This window comes from Diabrotica undecimpunctata, chromosome 4 (genome assembly GCF_040954645.1).
Source record: "Diabrotica undecimpunctata isolate CICGRU chromosome 4, icDiaUnde3, whole genome shotgun sequence".
Lineage (NCBI taxonomy): Eukaryota > Metazoa > Arthropoda > Insecta > Coleoptera > Chrysomelidae > Diabrotica > Diabrotica undecimpunctata.
In genome coordinates, this window is record NC_092806.1 from 131,641,726 (window position 1) to 131,649,715 (window position 7,990).

The following is a 7,990-nucleotide window of genomic DNA, read 5'->3' on the forward strand; positions in this document are numbered from 1 at the left end:
CGGTGGGTTTGCCTGAGCCTCCGTGGTGCTCTGGACCACATAATGGTAGGGCAGGCAGTGACTGGCCACTGCGGAGACATCCACTGCATCAGGTACTTAGCATCAAGAAGGCTGGCTCGTCGGAGATGTGGCACATCGACGGTTTCAGGGCTGCAGAAGGTGGATATCGGCATGTTAGTTTGGTGTACTAACATCCGATGCTTCTCCCCGCTGTTTTCTTGAGTGGTTTTGATGCAGGCATCGTGTTGGAACTGTTTGCGATTTTCGATCGCGGAGCATGAGAACTCTAACATCTCGGAGTCGTGGTAGAGTTCGTTGAAGGTTGGGCGCCATGTCGTCTCCGGGGGAATTAATAAACGTATGAAAATCTGATTGCAACTTGGTGCAAGTTTCCATGTTTATTAATTTGTCCAACTATTGCGCAATATGGTGTAATATTGCGTAGTTGGCCGGTACGCTCTTATTGTGGCATGACCTTGAGGAGGTCAATGCCCTTGTGGTTTTATTAAGGTGGTAAATAAAACACATTCTTTCTAAGAAGAAAAAAACTCAGCTTCAGAGTCTTAGAAAGATTCAGAGCCCTTCGAGCAAAGTGCTCTAGGGAGCTACCCTACACGGGTAAAACACACACTAGTCACTACTAGACTTGACTGACTTGACTGAGAGCGAGATCCGAAAAATGTCCCATATTTAAAGAAAATTAACTTTTATATGAAACCCTTTCGTTTCTCGACCAATTAGATTTAATTATTTGTTCCAGAAGGAAGGGCGATGAACATCGAAGTGCGTGATTGGTGGCACTTGATGACACCACACCCAAAAAGAAAAAAGTATTTACATATATATATATATATATATATATATATATATATATATATATATATATATATATATATATATATGTATATATATATATATATATATATATAATATATATATATATATATATATATATATATATATATATATATATATATATATATATATATATATATATATATATATATATATATATATATATATATATATATATATATATATATATATATATATATATATATATATATATATATATATATATATATATATATATCATATAATGGCATGTTTCGCAAAACAGGGAAATAAAAAACAAAATTGGAATATCGATGGAAGACAACCATAAACACGTATTTCTGACTATTTATTCTCATCAGTACGGTGCAGCCAAGTTAGAAAAGGAACATGTTAACTTGGATAAGGAAGCAATGCGACCAATTTGTGGCAATATAGTTAAAAGACCCTGATGGTTTCTAGGGCAACAACTATCACCAACCATGGAGGTAGCAAGTTCAATCGATAATTAATAATATTTATTTTTAATAAAATCTGACTAAAATAAATAAATAAATATTAATAAATAAATAATTTGAATTTATTTATTATTAAAAAAATTAATTTAGATAGAAAAGTAAAAATATAATATTTTCTTTTCCTTTTCAATTATTTTTTGTGGTTTGGCAACATTACATTAGCGTACCTTATTAGCTTAAGTTGTTAAGAGACCTCTAACTAATGAAAATATAGATAATAAAATTATATAACAGAACACGATTTTATGTACAGCTACTAAGAAAGCGAGTCAACTGTAATTATAGCTAGTGGATGATAGAGGGCGCGACGTGTCTTGTTTTTGTATTTAAAAACAAATTTGATTAAAACTTTGTACCCAAAAATAAATTATATAATAATATTTTTTAAGAATATGAGGGCGACAGGGAAAAAACGATATATGTCATTTTTTTTTTTCACAACTGAGTAAATTTTTTAATGTTTCAAAACCAACTATTTTTATTTCAAAAAGGGATTATAAACAGTAGTTCACATAAAATAGAATTTAACAGGTACCTACTATAAAGTATTAATAACAACATTTTTTTGATTTACAAAAACTAAAGTCGGCTTTATTGCAAAAAAAATCTGTATCACTCACGGTTTTGTAGAAAGAAAAGCAGCAATGGCACCTAAAACAGACAAAAACCAGCCGTTTTTATTTTTGAACTAAAAAGAAAATTAATGTATTTTTTAATATTTATTTATTTATCAACATATAAATAATTTAAATTTACTGTTAGAGATAGGGAGATTCTGGAAAAATGTCACTACTTTTGGACTGCAAAAAAGCATATAAGAGTCATTAGGTCGTTAAACTTAGCCTTTGGAATTGGTAAAGGATCTGTAGCAAAAATAAAAAAAATAAAATGAATAGATCTCATTTTAATTTAAAAGTTTCTTATAACTTACCTACCATCGTATACCAGAACAGGCAGCAAACATTCTATACATCTTAAAGCTGAGTTTTGGTCAACGCGTTTTCCTATTAATCCAGATAGTACTGGTCCATTGTATGTTGAACGGTAGTAGATAAGGTGGCTATGATCAGATGATGCCACTATTTCCTTCAAACTCTGAGTTTTAAATGGGCATTTTTGTAAATACATTGTGTCTAAAAATGATTTTCAATCCAGTACCATATTTTGTGACACACTCACGATAACAAACGGCGATGGTTTGGAACGGGAATGCCTAATGACTTCTTCAAACTCTTTCGGGACCTCAAAGGGACTCTTCAAATCCCACAATCATACATTTTTGTCACACTCCAAATAAGAATGTCCTCTTACAGGCAATGTGATATTTATTTCTTTCAGATTATGATAAGGATCAAACTTCGTTTGATCCTTTTTTAGCCATTTCTTCATGATAGGTATAAAAAATAGACTAGCCAGAAGAAAGGACATGTACATTAAAGGCATACATAGACAACTGGCGTTTATAGTACACGTCGTTAGTTGCAATTTTCGGAATTGAAACATTTTTTGAAAAACAAATGAAGATGACTTCCTTTTTGGTGCTTTTTCTTTGCAGATTTTTGGTTTGCCTTTTTCTTGAATAGAACGTTTCAGCCTTTCTTTTATGAAAATCGTTCATAACAGTTAGTTGTCTAAGTTCGTCAGTATCAGTCAAACTTTTAAGCTTAATTTGAAATTCATCACACGTTGGGCATATGTCACTTCTGAGGTATCCAAAAGCAATATTAAATTTCTTGTTTTGTACGCTTCATATGAGACTTTAGCATTTAGATGCTTTACCTTAAAGAGGTTAAACATTTTTTTGATTGTGAGCTCTTCTGGTAAATAAGTCTTTTTTGTATCTTTCAGACTATAGTAGCTCTGACGACCCTTAAAACCTTTGATGTGGTCACATACCAAACCTTTTGATAAGTCGTCCAGCTTCCTATGTGATGCACTATGTTTTCCACGTCTGTCTTTAGGAGCTGCACCACTTCGTTTGAGGCTTTCCTTTATATAATTTATTTTATTTTTTATCCCATAAATGGAACAAAAAGCTTCGGCACACACCGGAATATTACAATCGCAAACTCGAACTCGGTACTCGAACTACAAAGTAGAATTTATTGTTTCTGCATCAGTTAAATTTAAACGTTTCAATGTACTAGCCTGTCAACTGGAAACGTACTACCTTTGTACTCTGCACTTATCTTAGCAAAATGTATTTGCTAAGATAAGTGCAGTTTTTTGAGGCGTATTCCAAGATGTAAGGTCATATTTTTTAAGAAGTTGTACAATTTCGGGAAACAATCCCTTTTCAGTCCTTTGTTACGTTTCATCATGACCACAAACAGGTTTTCCAGCTTTTACTAGAACTATAATTATATCAATTAGTTTATTCATGATATAACAAAAATCTATGATAGATTACGTTATAACCAACAGAGATATACATTCATCAAAAATAAACGACCTAAGATGCCTTAAACCCAGCAGATTACACCTTTACCTTACTTCACACCCAAGAGAGCGGCGCCAACACAAACAAAAATCAAAGTCGAAGAACTAAATACGGAATCCACGGAGTACTTATATAAAAAAAATATCACAGGAGATCGCTGGGATTAAATATGTGAAAACATGGACGTATAAACACGTCTGTGTTTATACGTACATGTATGAAAACGATAACATCGAGGAAAGCTGGGAAAAAGTCAAAAATACCATAATTGGCGCCGAAACAGAACCACTTGGAGAGAGGAAAGGAACAAACTAACATATCAAAAAAAGCAAACTCCATGGTTTAAAGAGAAAGTGAAGACAAAATTTGAAGAAAAGAGGAAAGCCTTTTTACAATAAAGAACACAACTACAACAGGCATACAACCACTATAAACGAATCAGAAATGAAACGAATACTTTAGTTAGACAAATAAAAAGGGAACACTGGCAGAGCTTCTCAAAACAGATGGAACACGACTTGTACGGAACATAAAAAGAAATATGGAGAATGTTCAGACGATAAAGAAAAGAGATGAACTAACTAATAAAAATAAAACACATTCAGAAGGAAACATAAGTAGACTACTTTCGATCCCTCTTTGTAAAGGTGATGATAATGAACCAGCAACACCAGAGGTGACGACAAATGAAGAAATAAATATTGAGGAGGAAGAGGTACAGGAAGCACTAAAGAAATTAAAAAAAAAAAAAAGAAATCACCAGAAGTGGCCAGAACAGAATTTTTCAAGAATGTAGATCAAGCATCCTAATACCTCTCTTAAAAAGGGAGACAAATCGGACCCGAAAAATTACAGAAGAAATAATTTATTAAGCACAACACTAAAATTAACAACCAAAGTGATAACAAATAAAGTGAATGAAATTATAACATTAGCAGAAGAATAACAATGGTTTAGGTCGGGAAGATCATGCACCGATGCTATATTTATACTGAGGCAAGTGCAAGAGAAATCACTAGAATACAACAACCTGGCATATCTATGTTTCGTGGATCTTAAGAAGGCATTTGACTGGGTGAAATTAAAGGACGGATCCACTTATTTTACGCAAGAGAGAACACACAAAATCTAGATACCTCTAGGAATGATCAAAACGATCAAAAATATCTACCAAAACTATATCTATTTCTATATTTTTGGAGATTGCATCATCTGTTATGCTTGCTGCAGTCGATCCTTCCATTTTTATTTTCGTAAGCTTAGAATGCCTTTAATTCCACTGTATTTATTTTTCTTTTCGTCCTTTTTTGTTGGTTCATTAGACGGGTTTTGCGAGCTGTACAAGGTTTAGTACAATTCTTCAACTATCGTTGTTATGTTATATTTGCCCTTCTCTTTCTCATAACTGGTGTCTTTAATTTTGATAATTTTCTGAATACCCAGTGTTAGTTTTAGACATTTTAAGCCTCTGTTGTTTCCAATGGCTTGCTCTATTAAGTTCGCGTTCCATTTTTTGACGTCAAATTTTAGTTTTTTCCTAATTAAATTAAATATTGGAAAGTATTTTTGAAGTGTGTGTAGCTTACAAAGATATCTTGAGAACTATGTTGAAATTTATACAGTATCACTACTAAAGAGGGATCCCATTGGTGAAAAATACAAAATTATTCTTTAAAACATAAAAAACATAAAACCATTTTGAAAGTTCTTTAAAAAAACCCACATGACAGAACATAGGACAAAACACACACCACAAAACAATTTTGTTGTATTTTACACACTTTAAAATACTTTTGTTTTCCATTCTTTTCATTTCTCATAAGTGTGTACAAAAACATAATGAGTCTTTTTCATTTCTTTTCTAATTGTTTTATTTAGATTTACGCATTTTTGAGTATGGCCTTTATTTTCTGCTAATACTCGTTTTCTTTGCTCCATTAGTTGCTTAGTTTCGTTGCTTATTTTGTTTGCTTTAGTTTTCTTATTGCGACTATTTTGAAAATTGTGTTGTTTCAATAGGTGAAAATTGGTATTTATAATATCATAATAAGTCAAGTTTAAATTTTTTGGACTTGTTACACACTGGAACTGAGGTATCGATAATATATAGGAGAGAGTGGGGAAATATCTACTACTTACGCGCTATAAAAAATTTCAAGTAGTAATCTTTGTAATAAAATGACTAACACGGGATATGTGCTTTTTTAATTGATCCATTATGAGTTTTTTAAATTATTTTTGCAAACAAACGAATATATTTTTTTATAAGGTACTTTTTAGAAAGAGGAAAAAAATCGGGCAATTTCGAACGGTAGGATAATATGGACCATGATATCGGCAAAATCGACCAAGCACTAATATTTGGATATACATTTAATTTTAATATTTGAACATTATTTTACAGTAAGCATGGGCCACAAAGATACACTGACTCTTTCTCAGTGCTAGTACAGTCATCATCCCCAAGTTTCACAAGAACGGCACCGCCTCCAAATGTCATTATTATGTCCAAATTGTTCACAAATGGTACAGATTTCTTCTCCTTCTTTTCTTTTTTTGACTGGAGTCTTTCCTTTATTTGCAACTTTTCACTTGTAACATTTTGTAATTTTTCTCCTTTTTTGCTTTTTAATTTCGGGCTCAGCTTTTAATGGAGTAGATGTTAATATTTGCGAATGTTGTCTTTTCCGCTGTGAAGTTAAAAGTTGAACGATTAAAACTGAACACAAATCTTGGAATTACGTATTTTCCGTTTTTTTTTTCTAATTTTTATGGTGTTATCATCATCGCCGCTTAAGTTGTCTTCGCAACTTTTTCCAAACTAAATTTAGAATCGGACGAACTTGATGACAATCGATTGTATAAAATGTTCAATCTTTTTGGAATGCTTTTACTTGTCCCAGATTCTGGAGAAGGAGTCATGACTTGGTTCTATTGCTATCATGGGGCGTTTTCCTAGCAAATAGTAAATTTTCTGGAGCCATTATATTGGAATCATCTTCAATATTTTCATTGATCGAAAGAAAATCTTCCTTACTAAATGCATCACGATTGATAGGAAATATTCTGGTAGCTTTGAATCTAAACTTTTTGTATCGAGATAACCCTATTGTAAGCATTTCCAAAAAGTTTGGCTGTATCACCGTCTTTAATTTTTTCATAATTTCTACTCTTCATGTACTTACCACATTCTTGATGGTGAGCTGTTTTTAATGCATTAAAAAAAGTTAAATCCAGAGGTTGCGTTCTATGATGTGTGGGATTGATTGAAAACAAATAGATGCTAGAATTTCGACAAAAATTGTACCAAGCTAAACAGGAATGATTATCAAGTATTATAAAAAAGGGTGACTTTGGAGTAGCGCTAGCAAATTTTGCGAATTATTGCAACCATTCGGTAAAAAAGCTCTTCTGTAATCCATCCAGATTTTGAACATTTGTATATCGCGCCTGCGGGACTATTTTTTTCTAAACATTTTTCATCCTCATACTCTCAAAAATAAACATAGGAGAGATATATTGCCCTGATACACCAAAGCAGCATTCTACGGTAGTATTTTGTTCCCTTTCTCTGCTTGTTATCACACCAAATTGCTTTTTCCCTTTTTTTGCCATTGTCTGACCCGGACTGTGAACAATTGTATATGCGATGAACTTTAAATTGGTAATTTTTAAATAGCGACTCTAGATTATTTCACCTTTGTTGAATGCGGTAACTTTGCTGATGCTAGTGATTAATAGTTTTCGAAAACTTAGTTGCGGACAACGTCGCATAAAGGAATAGAGCGAATCCTTACCATACATTCCTTTAGTCATATTAAAAATATGTGAAATTTTATTTTTCTCTGGACACTTAAACACCAACGTGCGTATACTTTAAGCAGTCAATCCATAAAATAATTGGGACAGTGTTAATACCGTATGTACAATTTCTCTTTCCTGATCTCAGACAAAAAGGTTTTCTTCCCAACGTAAGTTTCTTTGGTTGAAATCTACCTCTTGAAGTGTGCCATATGAGACTCCCAATGCTTTAGCAGCACTAGTAATTGACAATTTTTGTTCTGTTACAGCCTTTATCTCTCTTTTCATGGAAAAGAGAGATAAATTAGGGTAATATCGACCACTGGAGGACAAGCATGATCGATTTTAACCGAGATAGTACACCTAACCCATTTTTTTTTTAAATTAAGATATAGAT